Raw genomic sequence first — 20,417 nt, 5'->3', positions numbered from 1 at the left:
TGGTGGATCTTGATACAGGCATTGTGATTCACAGTGAAGCTGCTGCTCTATTTAATTGACATGCTACTTGAAATTTCTACCCCTTGTCAAAAGACCATTCACTTTTCTCCTCTTCAGAATAGTTAGCAAATATTTTTCTCCCTTTCTGTAGGTTTTCTCTCACATTATGAATCATTTCCTTTGCTTTGCAGAAGTTTTTAATTTGATAACATCCCATTTATTAACTCTTGGCACTATTTCCTGAGCTTTTGGTATCCTATTGAGAAAGTTGTTGCCTGTGCCTATATGCTAGAGTGTTGACCCTGCTTTCCTTTTAGGAATTGCATAGTTTCCTGTCAAATTCCTACTTCTTTTGATCTATTTTGAGTTTATTTATTCCAGGAATCAAATAGAATGCAATACAATAATACTAGGTGATGTTAACACACTTCTCTCACCACTGGATGGAATTTCCAAACAAAAATTGAACAAAGAAACCATAGAACTCAGTAACACAATCAATAATTTAGACATAACAGGAATATATAGAATATTTTATCCATCAGTTAACGAGTACACTTTCTTCTCAGCATCACATAGAATCTTCTCTATAATAGACCATATGTTGTGCCACAAAGCTGTTAGCAAATACAATAAAATAGTGGTACCACCTTTATTCCATCAGATCATAATGGAATGAAATTAGAAATCAATAATAAAAACAGAAACTACTCCAACACCTTGAAACTAAATAATATCCTGTTGAATGATGCAATGATAACAGAAGACATCAGGGAGGAGATAAAAAAAAATTCTTAGAAGTAAATGAGAACAACACTAGGACATATCAAAATCTCTGGGACACTATGAAAGCAGTACTAAGAGGAAAATTCAATGCATGGAACACATTCAATAAAAGAAGGAAAAATAAAAATATAAATGACCTATTATTATAGCTCAAAGCCCTGAAAAAAGAACAGATCAACATTAAAAGTATTGGAAGTTGGGAAATATTTAAAATCAGAGTTGAAATCAATGAAACTGAAATGAAAGAATTCAAAAAGTTGACAAAAAAAAAAGTTGGTTCTTTGAAAAAATAAATAAAATTGATAAACCCTAGCCACACTAACAAAGAGAAGGTGAGAGAAAACTCATATTATGAAAATTTATTATGAAAAATGAAATATCATAACAGACACCATTAAAATAAATAACATAATTAGAAGCTATTTTGAAAATCTATACTCCAACAAAACAGAAAATTTCAAAGACATTCATAGGTTTCTAGAGACGTATGATCCACCCAAACTGAACCAGGAGAACATATACAATTTAAACAAATCAGTATCAAGCAATGAACTAGAAGAAGCCATCAAAAGCCTACCAACTAAGAAAAGCCCAGGACCAGATGTATTCTCAGCCTAGTTCTACAAGACCTTCAAAGAAGAGCTAATTCCAATAATCTTAAAAATATTCCATGAAATAAAGATGGAGGGGGCCATTCCAAACTCATTCTATGAAGTTAATATCACCTTGATACCCAGACCAGATGAAGACACATCAAGGAAAGAACACTTTAGACCAATATCTCTGATGAACATAGTTCCGAAATTCCTTAGCAAAATTTCTGCAAATCACATACAAAAACATATTTAAAAGATAGTGTACCACAATCAAGAGCGTTTCATCCCAGCAATGCAAGGTTTATTTAACATCTGGAAATCAACAACTGTAATTCACCACATCAATAGATTTAAAGTTAATCATATGATTTTTCAATAGATGCAGCAAAAACCTTTGATAAAATACAGCACTTCTTCATCCTCAAAACACTAGAAAAAAACAGGGATAGTAAGAACATACCTCAACACTGAAAAAAAATGAAAGTGGCAGGGATCTATGTTGTTGAACTTTAAATGTACTAGTGTATTAATATTCATTTTTTTAGTTCAATTTACTTTTGATTCGTTGCACACAAATGGGGTTCAACTTTTCATTTTTATGGTTGTGCACACCAGAAAAATGACACACATTTGTGCAAACACACATAAATAGGGTAATGATGTTTGTCTCATTTCATTATCTTTCTTCTACCTGCCCCTTACCCACCACTCAACAAAGTCAAGAATATTAAATTTAATATGTAATTTAAGATAGTATGATTCAACTTTTAAAGAATAACTTTTGTTGCACTTTCCATCATCCCTTCTTCACACAAACATTCATTTTAAGAGCTTTGTTGATGAGTAATATATATGCATTATAGTAACATACGTTAGGTATGAATCCGAATGAGTCTCATTCAGCTACCCATTTTGCCTTCTATTTTAGGTAGGAATAGATATGATATTCCTTTGGGATAATGTCTAACTCTGATATTATCTATCTTTGAGTAGTAAATTCTGAACTAATTTTTAAAATTTTAATTTGTAATAATGTTTAAATTTCATTTTAATATGTATCAATCATTCAAAACCACTAGTACATGGTAAGAACAAAGAAAATATAAACCTGGGGAAAATATCTGGACATATTTTCAGAATTTTTTGCTAAGTACTACCTCCTGTAAGTACATTGTTTAATAACAGTCCTGAAGAACACATTTATCTCTCTTTCCTCTTATTAGCTCAAGAAGAAATGTAAGTGATAATTAGGTTACATTTATGGAAATAACAACCATAATAATCAACACATTAAATAACACTGATGACAGTTACAGTTTGGATATAAGAATGTCTCCTGGAAAGCTGCAGTGAGATAACTGTAGGCAGGTGAGGCATCCTGGAGGAAGTCAGTCACTGGGGATATGGCCTCAGACTCTACATAATCCCAAGACTTTTCCCCTCTACTTCCTGACTGCCATGAGGTGAGCAACTTTACCGTACCTTATTATTCCACCATGATGTTATGCCCACTGCAGACCCAGAAAAATGGAGTTAGGTGATCATGTACCATGACATCTGAAATGATTAATCAAGATACAATTTAGTGTCCATGTTGTTCTTGACAAGTATTATATACATGAATACAATGGAGGATGCAAGATAATGATTGCATGGAAGTTCTCTGTGCTGCTTTTTCAAATATTTGTGAATATTTTTTCTAAAAAGTAATCTTTTTCTGAAAGCTGAGGAAATCTCAAGATTTACTTTAAAAAAGGAAATAAAATTACACCGAAACTTATTATAATTCAAATGCTGAAAAATCAAAGGTAAAATGTTTCAAAGTGAAACATACTTTAAGAAATTACTTATGACTTACACTGTATTGGGTATTTTTCTCTGTGTCTTATTAACATCACAAATAACAACATTTTACCTATAGTGGTCTCTGTTTTCAAGACTTACAAAGAGTACAAATGTGCTTAATGGCAGTGAGGGATTTAAGCATACAGGGTTGCTGTATCAAAGTCCAATCATTTTGCTTTATCCTCCAAGCATTCTTTTTTGGGGGATGGTGGGGGGGGGTAACAATATTTTTTTCTTTATAAACATAAGAATTGAATCTCTTGCTTTCTGCAGGGTTGCCACATAGGAAATAGCCCCGACAGTGCTGTGGTAGATGGTCATCAGTGCACTCTCCCCAGGCCCAGTGAGAGATTTTGCTTGTGTTGCTTCCCTTGTTGTCACCGCTGCCTCCAGCTCTGTGGGATCATGGTACACTTCCACCTGTCCCCAGCTTCAGGCTCAGGGCTCCTTCTGCTCTGCCTCATCCTGGAAAATACTACCATTGACAAACCTGTGGCATTAAAAATTCCATTGAATGACATCTTTAGATGCAATTGTTTGTTAACTAGAGAAAATAATAATGTCACTCAGCACTTTTGGAATGGTCTTGTACAAGATTTTGTCCAGAGTGGCATGGTGAGCACAAAAGAATATCTGTGTGATGAAGACAAACATCCCACCACAGTGGCACCCATCATTCACACCATTGTGCCATCTCCTACTACAACACCCACTCCAACACAAACACACAAAGTGGGAACCTATTCATTTAGTAATGGCAGCAACACTTGTCTGGGGCTGCAGCTGAATGTCACTCAGGATACATTATTAACATTAACCACAATACAACTGTGTCACTGGCAGTGGTCTTCCTCAGACTGCTCAACTTAGACTGAATAGCAGCATCATTAAATATCTTGACTTTGTCTTTTCTGTCAAAAACAAAAAACGATTCTATCTTAAGGAAGTGAATGTCAGCATAAATTTGGTTAATGGCTCTGTTTTCAGCATTGCAAATAATAAACTTAGCTACTGGGATGCTCATCTGGGAAGTTCTTATATGTGCAACAAAGAGCAGACTGTTTCAGTGTCTGGAACATTTCAGATAAATACCTTTGATTTAAGAGTTCAGCCTTTCAATATGATGGAAGGAAAGTATTCTACAGCTCAAGACTGAAGGGCAGATGACAGCAATTTCCTTGTGCCCATAGAGGTGGGAGCAGCCTTGGCAGGAGTACTTATTCTAGTGTTGCTGGCTTATTTTATTGGTCTCAAGCGTCATAATGCTGAATATAAGCAATTTTGGAACCTGCAATCTGATTGACTATATAAAAATACATGCAAATAATGTTTTTTTAATTTATTTTTACTTTAAACAAATGGGATATATGTTGTTTCTGTTTGTACATGGAGTAACAGCATACCATTTGTGTAATCATACATTTACAAAGGGTAATGATGACTGATTCATCCCATTATTTTTTCCTTCCCCCCACCCCTCCCACTTCTCTTTCCCTCTATACATTTCCTCCTTCCTCCATTCTTGCCCCCTCCCCCCCCACTATGTGTCATCATCTGCTTGTCAGTGAGATCATTTGTCTTTTGGATTTTTGAGATTGGCTTATCTCATTTAGCATGATATTCTTCAATTTCATCCATTTGCCTGCAAATGCCATAATTTTATTATTCTTTATAGCTCAGTAATATTCCATTGTATATATGCATACCAGTTTCCTTATCCATTCATCAATTGAAGGACATCTAGTTTGGTTCCATAGTCTGTCTATGGTGAATTGAGCAATTATGAACATTGATGTGGCTATATCTCTGTAGTAAGCTGATTTTAAGTCCTTTGGGTATAGGCCGAGGAATGGGATAGCTGGGTCAAATAAGGTTCCATTCCAAGTTTTATGAGGAATCTCCACACTGCATTCCAGAGTGGCTGAACTAATTTGCATCCCCACCAGCAATGTATGAGTGTACCTTTTTCCCCACATCCTCTACAAAACCTATTGTTGCTTGTATTCTTGATAAACGCATTCTAATTGGGGTGAGATGGAATCTTAATGTAGTTTGATATGCATTTCTCTTATTACTAAAGATGTTGAACATTTTTTCATATGTTTGTTGATTGCTTGTATATCTTCTGTGAAGCGTCTGTTCATATCCTTAGCCCATTTGTTGATTGGGTTATTTGTATTCCTGGTGTAGAGTTTTTTGAGTTCTTTATACATTCTGGAAATCAGCGCTCTATCTGAAGTATGATTGGCAAAGGTATTCTCCCACTCTGTAGGCTCTCTCTTCACATTACTGATAGTTTCCTTTGCTGAGAGAAAGCTTTTTAGTTTGAATCTATCCCAGTTGTTGATTCTTGCTTTTATTTCTTGGGCTATGGGAGTCCTCTTAAGGAAGTCTGATCCTAAGACAACAAGTTGAAAGTTTGGACCTACTTTTTCTTCTATAAGATGCAGGGTCTCTGGTCTGATTTCAAGGTCCTTGATCCATTTTGAATTGAGTTTTGTGCAGGGTGAGAGATAGGGGTTTAATTTCATTCTGTTGCATATGGTTTTCTAGTTTTCCCAGCACCATTTGTTGAAGAGGCTATCTTTTCTCCATTGCATATTTTTGGCACCATTTTCTAGTATGAGAAAATTGTATTTATTTGGGTTTGTGTCCATGTCCTCTATTCTGTACCATTGATCTACCTGTCTATTTTGGTGCCAATACCATTTTGTTTTTGTTACTACTGCTTTGTAGTATAGTTGAAGTTCTGGTATTGCGATACCCCCTGTTTCGTTCTTCCTGCTAAGGATTGCTTTAACTATTCTGGGTTTCTTATTCTTCCAGATGAATTTCAGGATTGCTTGCTCTATTTCTCTGAGGTACGTCATTGGGATTTTAATTGGAATTGCATTGAATCTGTATAGCACTTTTGGTAGTATGGCCATTTTGACAATATTAATTCTGCCTATCCAAGAACATGGGAGATCTTTCCATCTTCTAAGGTCTTCCTCAATTTCTTTCTTCAGTGTTTTGTAGTTTTCATTCTAGAGATCTTTTACCTCTTTGGTGAGATTGATTCCCAAGTATTTTATGTTTTTTGAGGCTATTGCAAATGGAGTTGTTTTCCTCATTTCCCTTTCAGATGTTTCATCACTTGTGTATAAACATTCTTTAGATTTATGCACATTTATTTTATAGCCTGATATTTTGCTGAATTCATTGATGAGGTCTAGAAGTTTGCTGGAGGAGGTTTTTGGATCCTCTAAATATAGAATCATGTCATCAGCAAATAGTGACAGCTAAAGTTCCTCTTTTCCTATTTATATCCCTTTAATTTCTTTGGTCTGCCTAATTTCTCTGGCTAGAGTTTCGAGGACAATGTTGAATAGAAGTGGTGAAAGAGGACACCTCTGTCTTCTTCCCGTTTTTAAAGGGAATGGTTTCAGTTTTTCTCCATTAGGAATGATGTTGGCCATGGGCTTAGCATAAATAGCCTTTACAATGTTCAGGTATGTTCCTACTATCCCTATTTTTCTAGTGTTTTGAGCATGAAAGGGTGTTGTATTTTGTCGAACGCTTTTTCTGCATCAATTGAAATAACCATATGATTCTTATCCTTAAGTCTATTGACATGATGGATTACATTTATTGATTTACGGTTTTAAACCATCCTTGCATTCCAGGGATGAACCCCACTTGATCATGGTGAATGATTTTCTTAATATGCTTTTGGATACGGTTTGCCAATATTTTGTTAAGGATCTTTGCATCTATATTCATCAAGGATATGGGTCTAAAATTTTCTTTCCTTAATGTGTCTTTGCCTGGTTTGGGTATGAGAGTGATATTAGTTTCACAGAATGAGTTCGGTAGGGTACCCTCTTTTCTATTTCCTGGAATACTTTGAGAAGTATTGGAATGAGTTCTTCTTTGAAGGTCTTGTAGAACTCGGCTGAGAATCTGTCTGGTTCTGGGCTTTTCTTGGATGGTAGGTTTTTAATGGATTCTTCTATTTCATTGCTTGATATGGATCTGTTTAAATCGTGTATGTCCTCCTGGTTCAGTTTGGGCGGAGCATATGTCTCTAGAAATTTGTCAATGTCTTCGGTAGTTCCTATTTTGTTGGAATACAGATTTTCAAAGTAGCTTCTCATTATGTTCGGTATCTCAGTGGTGTCTGTCTTGATATTTCCTTTTTCATCACGAATTTTAGTAATTTGAGTTTTCACTCTCCTTCTCTTTGTTAGTGTGGCTAAGGGTTTGTCTATTTTGTTTACTGTCCCAAAGAACAAACTTTTTGTTTTGTCAATTTTTTGAATTGTTTCTTTTGTTTCAATTTCATTGACTTCACCTCTGATTTTAACTATTTCCTGTCTTCTACAATTTTGCTGTTATTCTGTTCTTTTTTTTTCTAGGGCTTTGGCTGTAAAGTTAGGTCATTTAGTTGTTGACTTTTCATTCTTTTCTGGAATGTGCTCCATGCAATGAATTTTCCTCTTAGTACCACTTTCATAGTGTCCTAGAGATTTTGATATGTTGTATCGTCGTTCTCATTGATGTCTAAGAATTTTTTTTAATCTCCTCCTTGATGTTTTTTGTTATCCATGTTTCATTCAATAGCATATTATTTAGTCTCCAGGTATTGGAGTAATTTCTGTTTTTTATTTTATCATTGATTTCTATTCTCAACCCATTATGATCTAATAGAACAGAAGGTGGTATCTCTATATTTTGCATTTCCTAACGTCTGCTTTGTGGCATAACATATGGTCTATTTTCGAGAAGGTTCCATGTGCTGCTGAGAAGAAAGTGAAACCCCTCGTTGATGGATGGAATATTCTATATATGTCTATTAATTCTAGGTTATTGATTGTGTTATTGAATTCTATGGTTTCTTTGGTTGGATTTTATTTGGAAGATCTATCTACTGGTGACAGTGGTGCGTTAAAGTCACCCAGAATTATTGTGTTGTGGTCTATGTGATTTCTGAAATTGAGAAGGATTTGTTTGATGTACAGGGATGCACCCTTGTTTGGGGCATCAGTATTTAATATCGTTATGTCTTCCTGATTTATGGTTCCCTTAAGCAGTATGAAATATTCTCCTTTATCCCTTCTGACTAACTTTGGCTTGAAGTCTACTTTGTCTGATATAAAAATGGAAACCCCCGCTTTTTTACTGAGTCCTTGTGCATGGTAGGTTTTTTTCCCATCCTTTCACCTTTATACTGTGGATGTCTTTTTCTATGAGATATGTCTCTTGCAGGCAGCATATTGTTGGGTCTTTCTTTTTAATCCATTCTGCCAGTCTATGTCTTTACTTGATGAGTTTAGGCCATTGACGTTCAGGGTTCTTATTGAGATATAATTTATATTCCCAGTCATTTGGCTTATTTTTGTTTTGTTTTTAATTAAAAATCATAAATTTACATAGGGCAATGTTGTTTGATTCATTCTGTTATTTTTTCCCTTACCCCCCAACCTTCCCACCCCTCTTTTCCCTCTATACAGTCCTTCCTTCCTCCATTCTTACCACCCTCCTTATCCCTAACCCTAAACCTAACGCTAACGCTAACCCCTGCAACACCCCATTATATGTCCACATCTGCTTATCAGCGAGATCATTCGTCCTAATTTTTTTGAGATTGGCTTATCTCACTTAGCATGATATCCTCCAATTTCACCCATTTGCCTGCAAATGCCATAATTTTATCATTCTTCATGGCAGAGTAATATTCCATTGTATATATATGCCACCGTTTCTTTATCCATTCATCAACTGAAGGGCATCTAGGTTGGTTCCACAATCTGGCTATGGCGAATTGAGCAGCTATGAACATTGATGTGGCTGTATCTCTGTAGTATGCTGATTTTAAGTCCTTTGGGTATAGGTCAAGGAGTGGGATAGCTGGGTCAAATAAGGTTCCATTCCAACCTTTCTGAGGAATCTCCATACTGCTTTCCAGAGTGGCTGCACTAATGTGCAACTCCACCAGCAATGTATGAGAGTACCTTATTTCCCACATCCTCTCCAACACTTATTGTTGCTTGTGTTCTTGATAATCGCCATTCTAATTGGGGTGAGATGGAATCTTAGGGTAGTTTTGATTTGCATTTCTCTTATTACTAGAGATTTTGAACATTTTTTCATATATCTGTTGATTGCTTGTAGATCTTCTTCTGTGAAGTATCTGTTCATTTCCTTAGCCCATTTGTTGATTGGGTTATTTGTATTCCTGGTGTAGAGTTTTTTGAGTTCTTTATAGATTCTGGAAATTAGCACTCTATCTGAAGTACGAGTGACAAAGATTTTCTCCCACTCTATAGGCACTCTCTTCACATTACTGATAGTTTCCTTTGCTGAGAGAAAGCTTTTTAGTTTGAATCTATCCCAGTTATTGATTCTTGCTCTTATTTCTTGGGCTATGGGAGTCCTCTTAAGGAAGTCTGACCCTAAGCTAACAAGTTGAAGGATTGGACCTACTTTTTCTTCTATAAGATGCAGGGTCTCTGGTCTGATTCTGAAGTCCTTGATCCATTTTGAGTTGACTTTTGTGCAGGGTGAGAGATAGGGGTTTAATTTCATTCCGTTGCATATGGATTTCCAGTATTCCCAGCACCATTTGTTGAAGAGGCTATCTTTACTCCATTGCACATTTTTGGCACCTTTGTCTAGTATGAGAAAATTGTATTTATTTGGGTTTGTGTCCATGTCCTCTATTCTGTACCATTGATCTACCTGTCTATTTTGGTACCATTACCATGCTGTTTTTATTACTATTGCTTTGTAATAGAGTTGAAGATCTGGTATTGCGATACCCCCTGCTTCGCTCTTTCTACTGAGGATTGCTTTAGCTATTCTGGGTTCCTTATTCTTCCAGATGAATTTTATAATTGCTTCCTCTATTTCTGTAAGGTACATCATTGGGATTTATTTGGAATTGCATTGAATCTGTATAGCACTTTTGGTAGTATGGCCATTTTGACATTATTAATTCTGCCTATCCAAGAACATGGGGGATCTTTCCATCTTCTAAGGTTTTCTTTAATTCTCTCCTTAGTGTTCAGTAGTTCTCATTGTAGAGGTCTTTCACCTCTTTTGTGAGATTGATTCCCAGGTATTTTACTTTTCTCGATGAAATTGTGAATGGGGTAGTTTTCCTAATTTCTCTTTCTGAAAATTCATCACTTATGTATAAAAATGTGTTGGATTTGTGAGCATTGATCTTGTAACCTGCTACTTTACTGAATTCACTTATGAGTTCTAAGAGTTTTCTGGTAAAATTTCCAGGTTCCTCTAAATATGTAATCATGTCATCAGCGAACAGGGATAGTTTGAGTTCTTCTTTTCCAATTCATATCCCTTTAATTTCTTTGGTTTGTCTAATTGCTCTGGCTAGAGTCTCAAGAATGATGTTGAATAGAAGTGGTGAAAGAGGGCATCCCTGCCTTGTTCCAGTTTTTAGGGGGAATGCTTTCAGTTTTTCACCATTTTGAATAATATTGGCTGTGGGCTTAGCATAGATGGCCTTCACAATGTTAAGGAAAGTTCCCACTACCCCAATTTTTTCTAGTATTTTGATCATGAAGGGATGCTGCATTTTATCGAATGTTTCTTCTGCATCTATTGAAATAATCATGTGATTCTTAACTTTTAGTCTGTTGATATGGTGAATGACATTTATTGATTTCTGGATGTTGAACCAACCTTGCATCCCAGGGATAAAACCCACTTGATAGTGGTGCACTATCTTTTTAATATATTTTTGTATGCGATTTGCTAAAATTTTGTTGAGAATTTTTGCGTCAATGTTCATTAAGCATATTGGTCTGAAATTTTCTTTCCTTGATGTGACTCTGTCTGGTTTAGGTATCAGGGTGATATTGGCTTCATAGAATGAGTTTGGGAGGGTTCCCTCCTCTTCTATTTAATGGAATACTTTGAGAAATATTGCAATGAGCTCTTCTTTAAAGGTTTCATAGAACTCGACTGAGAACCCATCGGGTCCCGGACTTCTCTTTGTTGGTAGGATTTTGATGACCTCTTCTATTACATTGCTTGAAATTGATTTATTTAAGTTGTATATGTCCTCCTCATTCAGTTTAGGTAACTCATAAGTCTCTAGAAATTTGTTGGTGTCTTCGAGGTTTTCTGTTTTGTTGGAGTATAGATTTTCAAAATAGCCTCTAATTATGTTTTGTATTTCACTCGTGCCTGTTGTGATATTTCCTTGTTCATTCTGAATTTTAGTAATTTGAGTTTTATCCCTCTTTCTCTTTGTAAGTGTGGCTACAGGTTTATCAATTTTGTTTATTTTTTCAAAGAACCACCTATTTATTTTGTTAATTTTTTGATTGTTTCTTTTGTTTCAATTTTGTTGATTTTGGCTCTGATTTTAACTATTTCATGTCTTCTACTAATTTTGGTGTTGGTCTGCTCTTCTTTTTCTAGGGCTTTGAGCTGTAGTGTTAAGTCGTTCATTTGTTCATTTCTACTTCTTTTGTTGAATGTGCCCCATGAAATAAATCTTCCTCTAAGTACTGCTTTCATAGTGTCCCAGAGGTTTTGATATGATGTGTCTTTGTTCTCGTTTACTTTTAAGAGTTTTTTAATTTCCCTCCTGATGTCTTCTGTTATCCTTTTCATCATATGATAGTGTATTATTTAATCTCCAAGTATTGGAGAAGTTTCTGTTTTTATTCTGTCCTTTATTTCTAATTTCAATCCATTATGATCTGATAGAGTACAAGGTAGTATCTCTATCTTCTTGTATTTGCTAACAGTAGCTTTGTGGCATAAAACATGGTCTATTTTAGAGAAGAATCCATGTGCTGCTGAGAAGAAAGTGTATTCATTCTTTGTTGCATGGTATATTCTATGTAAGTCAGTTAAGTCTAAATTGTTGATTGTGTTATTGAGATCTATGGTTTCTTTATTCAATTTTTGTTTGGAAGATCTATCCAGTGGTGAGAGAGGTGTGTTAAAATCGCCTAGTAAGGAACTCAGACAACTGGGAGCGCCGTAAAGGAGGCCGCTCAACACAGCGCTGGGAATCGGAGCAACCACTGGGGCTCCGGTGGCTGCCCAGGGGAGGAGCAGCAAGGAGAGCTGTGTGGACTCAGGACACCGGGGCCTGCCCTGAGGAGGAGGAGAAGGAGTGTGGCTGCTTGGATTCGGAGTGGCTATACCAGAGCTACAGGGAGTTGCCAGAGGAGAAGCCTCGCAGCGAGCTGTTTGGACTCAGAGCGATGCTTCTGAACCCCGGGGCCTGCCCTGAGGACGAAGAGGAGTAGGAGCGCGGCCGCTTGGATTCGGAGTGGCTATACCAGAGCTACAGGCGGTTGCCAGAGGAGGGGCTGCGTGGCGAGCTGTTTGGACTCAGACCACTTCTGAACACCGGGGCCTGCCCTGAGGAGTAGGAGGAGGAGGAGGAGGAGCACGGCGGGGCGTGTGGACTCGCAGTGACTGCATTAGAGCTCCAGGCGGCTGCTCAGAGGAGAAGGCGAGTGATGAGTTGTTTGGACTTAAAGCGACCGCTCCTGAACACAGGGGTCTGCCTGGAGGAGGCGCGCAGTGGGTCCCTTGGTATCGAGTGGCCGCACCAGAGCTCCGGGCGGTTGCCCAGAGGACGCGGCAGTGGGTCATGTGGATTCAGAGCCACTCAGAGTGACCGCTCCTGAACACCCGGGGGGTTACCTGGAGGAGGAGGAGGAACAGGGAGGGTCATTTTGACTCGCAGTGATTGATGGCCCCCGGGCTACGGGTGGTTGGTGGGAGGAGGCACGCAGTGATTTCTTTGGACTCCCAGTGACCGCACCAGAATACTGGGCGGCTGTCTGGAGAAAGAGGCGTGTGGCGAGTCTCTGGGACTCAGAGCGATTGTACGGGGCCCCAGGTGGCTGCTCAGAGAGGGGCCGCATAGCAAGGCAATTAGGTCCACAGCAGGGACCCAGGATCTAGGAGGCTTCTTGGTGGAAGAGCGGCACAGAGACAGGCTTAGGGGCGGAGCGAAGGTTCCAGGCCTGTGGGCAGATTCTCTGAGGAAGGGCAGCCTAAGGAGATTCATTTGCGAAGGGTGAGGCTCCCAGGCCCAGGAGGTAGGTACGGTCCCCTGGAAACTTTGCAGAGGAAGGCAGCACAGCCCAGGCGGTAGCTGTAAATTGAGGGGAACCTCTAGGAGGGAACTGACCAGCGAGACCTCCCCACCAGGTGAGTACTCCCTGCTGGGTGAGGTTTCCTCACAAGGACGGTAAAACCAGAGACACAGGCCCAAACAGGCCTTGCCTCAGCCAGCAGCCTAGTTCCCCTTTGGATGACCATTGGTCAACAAGTGGAGGCACCTCTGCCCACTAGCAGGGAATATACCCCACCTGAAGGCCACCACTCCTAGAGAGGCAGATTCCTTGTGGAGCACCACATTATCAACTTCCTCCAAGACATCAGCCTACTGAAGGCTCAGAGGGGATATATATAGAAATATTCAGGGACATTGTAAGTCAATAGAGGAAATCTGCAATACCTCAGCGGTCCACTGATACCTGAACAATATGAGAAAACAAGGAAAGAAAATGCTGCAAACAAATCTAGATGATACATCAATAAAACCCAATGACAGCATGGCAGAAGAAATGACAGAAAAGGAGTTCAGATTGTACATAATTAAAATTATCAGGGAAGCAAACGATGAGATGAAAGAGCAAATGCAGGCTTGAATGATCGCACCAATCGACAGTTAAAAGAGCAAATACAGGAAGCAAAAGATCATTTCAATAAAGAGTTAGAGATATTGAAAAAAAACCAAACAGAAATCCTTGACATGAAGGAAACAATAAACCAAATTAAGAACTCCATAGAAAGCATATCCAGTAGGATAGAACACCTGGAAGACACAACCTCAGACATTGAAGACAAAATATTTAACCTTGAAAACAAAGTTGAACAAACAGAGAAGATGGTAAGAAATCATGAACAGAATCTACAAGAACTATGGGATATCATGAAAAGGCCAAATTTAAGAATTATTGGGATTGAGGAAGGCTTAGAGAAACAAACCAAAGGAATGAACAATCTATTCAATGAAATAATATCAGAAAATTTCCCAAATCTGAAGAATGAAATGGAAAATCAAGTTCAAAAGGCTTATAGGACTCCAAATACACAAAATTACAACAGACCCACACCAAGGCACATTATACTGAAAATGCCTAACATACAAAATAAAGACAGAATTTTAAAGGCTGTGAGAGAAAAGAACCAAATTACATTCAGGGGGAAACCAATACGGATATCAGCAGATTTTTCAATCCAGACCCTAAAAGCTAGAAGGGCCTGGAACAACATTTTTCAGGCCCTGAAAGAAAATGGATGCCAACCAGGAATCTTATACCCAGCAAAACTTACCTTCAAATTTGATGATGAAATAAAATCCTTCCATGATAAACAAAAGCTAAAAGAATTTACAAAAAGAAAGCCAGCATTACAGAACATTCTCAGCAAAATATTCCATGAGGAAGAGATGAAAAACAAAGAAGCAAATCAGCAAAGGGAGGAATTATTCTAAAGGAATTGTCAAATAAAGGAGGAACCTATTTGTGTCAAACAAATAAATAAATAAAATTTAAAAAATAAACCAAATGACCGGGACACCAAATCATATCTCAATAATAACCCTGAATGTTAATGGCCTGAATTCATCAATCAAAAGACATAGACTGGCAGACTGGATTAAAAATAAAGATCCAACAATATGTTGCCTGCAAGAGACTCACCTCATAGAAAAAGATACCCATAGACTAAAGGTGAAAGGATGGGGAAAAACATGCCATGCACATGGACTCAGCAAAAAAGCTGGAGTATCCATCCTCATTTCCAATAATGTGGACTTCAAGCCAAAGTTAGTCAGAAGGGATAAAGAAGGTCATTTCATACTGCTAAAGGGAAGCATAAATCAGCAAGATATAACAATCATAAACATCTATGCCCCAAACAGTGGCTCATCCATGTATGTCAAACAAATCCTTCTGAATTTCAGAAACCAAATAGACCATAACACAATAATACTAGGTGATTTTAACACGCCTCTCTCACCACTGGACAGATCTTCCAGACAAAAATTGAACAAAGAAACCATAGATCTCAATAACACAATCAATAATTTAGACTTAACGGACATTTATAGAATATACCATCCATCCAAGAGTGAATACACTTTCTTCTCAGCAGCACATGGATCCTTCTCTAAAATAAACCATATATTATGCCACAAAGCTAATGTTAGCAAATACAAGAAGATAGAGACACTACCATGTATTCTATCAGATCATAATGGATTGAAGTTAGAAATAAATGAAAGAGTAAAACACAGAAACTATTCCAACATCTGGAGATTAAACAATATGCTAATATATGATGAATGGATAACAGAAGATATTAGGAAGGAAATTAAAAAATTCTTAGAGGTAAATTAGAACAAAGAAACATCATATCAAAATCTCTGGGACACTATGAAAGCAGTACTTAGAGGGAAATTTATTTCATGGAGCGCATTTAATAAAAGAAGTAAAACTCAAAAAATAAATGACCTAACACTACAGCTCAAAGCCCTAGAAAAAGAAGAACAGATCAGCACCAAAAGTAGTAGAAGACAGGAAATAGTTAAACTCAGGGCTGAAATCAATGAAATTGAAACAAAAGAAACAATACAAAAAATTTAAAAAATAAATAGTTGGTTCTTCGAACAAATAAACAAAATTGATAAACCTTTAGCCACACTAACAAAGAGAAGACGAGGGAAAACCCAAATCACTAAAATTTGGAATGAACAAGGAAATATCACAACAGACAGGATTGAAATACAAAACATAATGAGAAGCTATTTTGAAAATCTATACTCCAACAAAACAGACAACCTCAAAGACATCAACAGGTTTCTAGAGACATATGAATTGCCTAAACTGAATGAGGAGGACATATACAATTTAAATTGACCAATTTCAAGTACTGAAATAGAAGAAGTCATCAAAATTCTACCAACAAAGAAAAGTCCGGGACCAGATGGGTTCTCAGCCGAGTTCTACCAAACCTTTAAAGAAGAGCTCATTCCAATACTTCTCAAAGTATTCCATAAAATAGAAGAGGAGGGAACCCTCCCAAACTCATTCTATGAAGCCAATATCACACTGATACCTAAACCAGACACAGACTCATCAAGGAAAGAAAATTTCAGACCAATATCCTTAATGAACATCGACGGAAAATTTCTCAACAAAATTTTAGCAAATCGCATACAAAAACATATTAAAAAGGTAGTGCACCATGATCAAGTGGGTTTTATCCCAGGGATGCAAGGTTGGTTCAACATCAGGAAATCAATAAATGTCATTCACCATATCAATAGACTTAAAGTCGAGAATCACATGATTATTTCAATAGATGCAGAAGAAGCATTCGATAAAATGCAGCATCCCTTCATGCTCAAAACACTAGAAAAAATAGGGATAGTGGGAACATTCCTTAACATTGTAAAGGCCATTTATGCTAAGCCCATGGCTAATATCATTCTAAATGGTGAAAAACTGAAAGCATTCCCCCTAAAAACTGGAACAAGGCAGGGATGCCCTCTTTCACCACTTCTATTCAACATCGTTCTTGAGACTCTAGCCAGAGCAATTAGACAAACCAAAGAAATTAAAGGAATACGAATTGGAAAAGAAGAACTCAAACTATCCCTGTTCGCTGATGACATGATTATATATTTAGAGGAACCTGGAAATTCCACCAGAAAACTCTTAGAACTCATAAGTGAATTCAGTAAAGTAGCAGGTTACAAGATCAATGCTCATAAATCCAACACATTTTTATACATTAGTGATGAATCTTCAGAAAGAGAAATTAGGAAAACTACTCCATTCTCAATAGCCTCTAAAAAAATAAAATAGTTGGGAATCAATCTCACAAAAGAGGTGAAAGACCTCTACAATGAGAACTATACAACACTAAAGAAAGAAATTAAAGAACACCTTAGAAGATGGAAAGATCTTCCATGTTCTTGGATAGGAAGAATTAATATTGTCAAAATGGCCATACAACCTAAAGTGCTATAAAAATTCAATGCAATTCCAATTAAAATCCCAATGACGTACCTTACAGAGATAGAGCAAGCAATTATGAAATTCATCTGGAAGAATAAGAAACCAAGAATAGCTAAAGCAATCCTTAGCAGGAAGAGTGAAACAGGGGGTATTGCAATACCAGATCTTCAACTCTACTACAAAGCAATAGTAACAAAAACGGCATGGTATTGGTACCAAAATAGACAGGTAGATCTATGGTACCGAATAGAGGACACGGACACAAACCCAAATAAATACAATTTTCTCATACTAGACAAAGGGGCCAAAAATATGCAATGGAGAAAAGATAGCCTCTTCAACAAATGGTGCTGGGACAATTGGAAATCCATATGTAACAGAATGAAACTAAACCCATATCTCTCACCATGCCCGAAACTAAACTCAAAATGGATTAAGGACCTCGGAATCAGACCAGAGACCCTGCAGATTATAGAAGAAAAAGTAGGCCCAGATCTTCAACATGTCGGCTTAGGACCAGACTTCCTCAACAGGACTCCCATAGCACAAGAAATAAAAGCAAGAATCAATAACTGGGATAGATTCAAACTAAAAAGCTTTCTCTCAGCAAAGGAAACTATCAGCAATGTGAAGAAAGAGCCTACAGAGTGGGAGAATATCTTTGCCAATCATACTTCAGATAGAGCACTAATCTCCAGAATCTATAAAGAACTCAAAAAACTCTACTCCAAGAATTCAAATAATCCAGTCAACAAATGGGCTAAGGAAATGAATAGACACTTCACAGAAGAAGATCTACAAGCAATCAACAAACATATGGAAAAATGTTCAACATCTCTAGTAATAAGAGAAATGCAAATCAAAACTACCCTAAGATTCCATCTCACCCCAATTAGAATGGCGATTATCAAGAATACGAGCAACAACAGGTGTTGGCGAGGATGTGGGGAAAAAGGTACACTCATACATTGCTGGTGGGACTGCAAATTAGTGCAGCCACTCTGGAAAGCAGTGTGGAGATTCCTTAGAAAACTTGGAATGGACCCTCCATTTGACCCAGCTATCCCACTCCTTGGCCTCTACCCAAAGGACTTAAAATCAGCATACTACAGAGATACAGCCACATCAATGTTCATAGCTGCTCAATTCACAATAGCCAGACTGTGGAACCAACCTAGATGCCCTTCAATTGATGAGTGGATAAAGAAGCTGTGGTATATATATACAATGGAATATTACTCAGCCATAAAGAATGATAAAATTATGGCATTTGCAGGCAAATGGATGAAATTGGAGAATATCATGCTAAGTGAGATAAGCCAATCTCAAAAAGCCAAAGGAAGAATGATATCACTAATAAGTGGATGATGACACATAATGGGGGGAGGGAAGGGTTAGTGTTAGGGTTAGAGTTAGGGTTAGGGAGGGGGGCAAGTATGGAGGAAGGAAGGACTGTATAGAGGGCAATGAGGGGTGGGGGTAAGGGATAAAATAACAGAATGAGTCAAACAACATTACTCTATGTAAATCTATGATTACACAAATGGTATGCCTTCACACCATGTACAAACAGAGAAACATGTATCCCATTTGTTTACAATAAAATAAAATTTAAAAAAAAAGAAAAAATAAATAAAATAAAATCGCCTAGTATTATTGTGTTGTGGTCTATTTGATTTCTGCAATTGAGAAGGAGTTGTTTGACGTACATGGATGAGCCAATGTTCAGGGCATAGATATTTATGATTGTTATGTCTTGCTGATTTATGTTTCCCTTAAGCAGTATGTAATGTCCTTCTTTATCCCTTCTCAGTAGTTGTGGCTTGAAGTCCACATTATCTGAAATGAGGATGGATACTCCAGCTTTTTTGCTGTGTCCTTGTGCATGGTATGTTTTTTCCCATCCTTTCACCTTTAATCTATGGGTATCTCTTTCTATGAGATGAGTCTGTTGCAGGCAGCATATTGTTGGATTTTTTTTTTAATCCAATCTGCCTGTCTATGTCTTTTGATTGATGAGTTCAGGCCATTAACTTTCAGGGTTATTATTTTGATATGATTTGTATTCCCAGTCATTTGACTCATTTTTGTTTTTTGACATGATTTGGTTTCTCCTTTATTTGGCTACTCCTTTAGGCCTGTTCCTCCCATTGCTGATTTGCATCATTGTTTTTCATCTCTTCGTCATAGAAAATTTTGCTGAGAATGTTCTGTAATGTCGGGTTTCTTTTTGTAAATTCCTTTAGCTTTTGTTTATCATGGAAGGATCTTATTTTGTCATCAAATCTGAAAGTAAGTTTTGCTGGGTATAAGATTCTTGTTTGGCATTTGTTTTCTTTCAGGGCTTGGTAAATGTTGTTCCAGGCATTTCTAGCTTTTAGGGTCTGGATTTAAAAATCTGCTGATATTCTTATTGGTTTCCCCCTGAATGTAATTTGGTTCTTTTCTCTCATGGCCTTTAAAAGTCTGTCTCTATTTTGTATATTAAGTATTTTCATAATAATGTGCCTTGGTGTGGGTCTGTTGTAATTTTCTATATTTGGAGTCCTATAAGCCTCTTGTACTTGGTTTTCCATTTTATTCTTCAGATTTGGGAAATACTGTGATATTATTTCATTGAATAGATTGTTCATTCCTTTGGTTTGTTTCTCTAAGCCTTCCTCAATCCCAATAATTCTTAAATTTGGCCTTTTCATGATATCCCATAATTCCTGTAGATTCTGTACATGATTTCTTACCATCTTCTGTTTGGTCAACTTTGTTTTCAAGATTAAATATTTTGTCTTCAATGTCTGAGGTTCTGTCTTCCAGGTGTTCTATCCTATTGGTTAAGCTTTCTAAGGAGTTTTTAACTTGGTTTATTGTTTCCTTCATTTCAAGGATTTCTGTTTGTTTGGTTTTTTTTTTTTCAGTATCTCTAACTCTTTATTGAAATGATCTCTTGCTTCCTGTATTTGCTCTTTTAACTGTTGATTGGTGCGATCATTTAATGCCTGCATTTCCTCTTTCATCTCCTCCTTCAATGCCTACATTTGCTCTTTCATCTCCTTGTTTGCTTCCCTGACTATTTTAATTATGTACATTCTGAACTCCCTTTCTGACATTTCTTCTGCTGTTC

The 20,417-nt window shown here is 37.2% G+C and overlaps 2 pseudogenes across 2 annotated transcripts in view; both read left to right on the top strand.

Annotated features, from left to right (window-relative positions):
• The window catches only part of LOC306663647 (RB1-inducible coiled-coil protein 1-like), a 262,272-nt pseudogene that overhangs the window by 219,122 nt on the left and 22,733 nt on the right, over nt 1–20,417 (top strand). The gene's annotated exons all lie outside the window — the stretch shown is intronic.
• LOC306663406 (lysosome-associated membrane glycoprotein 2-like) lies at nt 3,633–4,558 on the top strand (annotated as a pseudogene). Its single transcript has one exon. The product of its transcript is annotated as a lysosome-associated membrane glycoprotein 2-like (transcript).

The sequence above is a fragment of the Sciurus vulgaris genome (assembly GCF_902686455.1).
Source record: "Sciurus vulgaris genome assembly, chromosome: 6".
Classification (NCBI taxonomy): Eukaryota; Metazoa; Chordata; class Mammalia; order Rodentia; family Sciuridae; genus Sciurus; species Sciurus vulgaris.
Note: the sequence above shows the minus strand (reverse complement) of the source record. Positions and strands in the feature narration are given on the sequence as shown.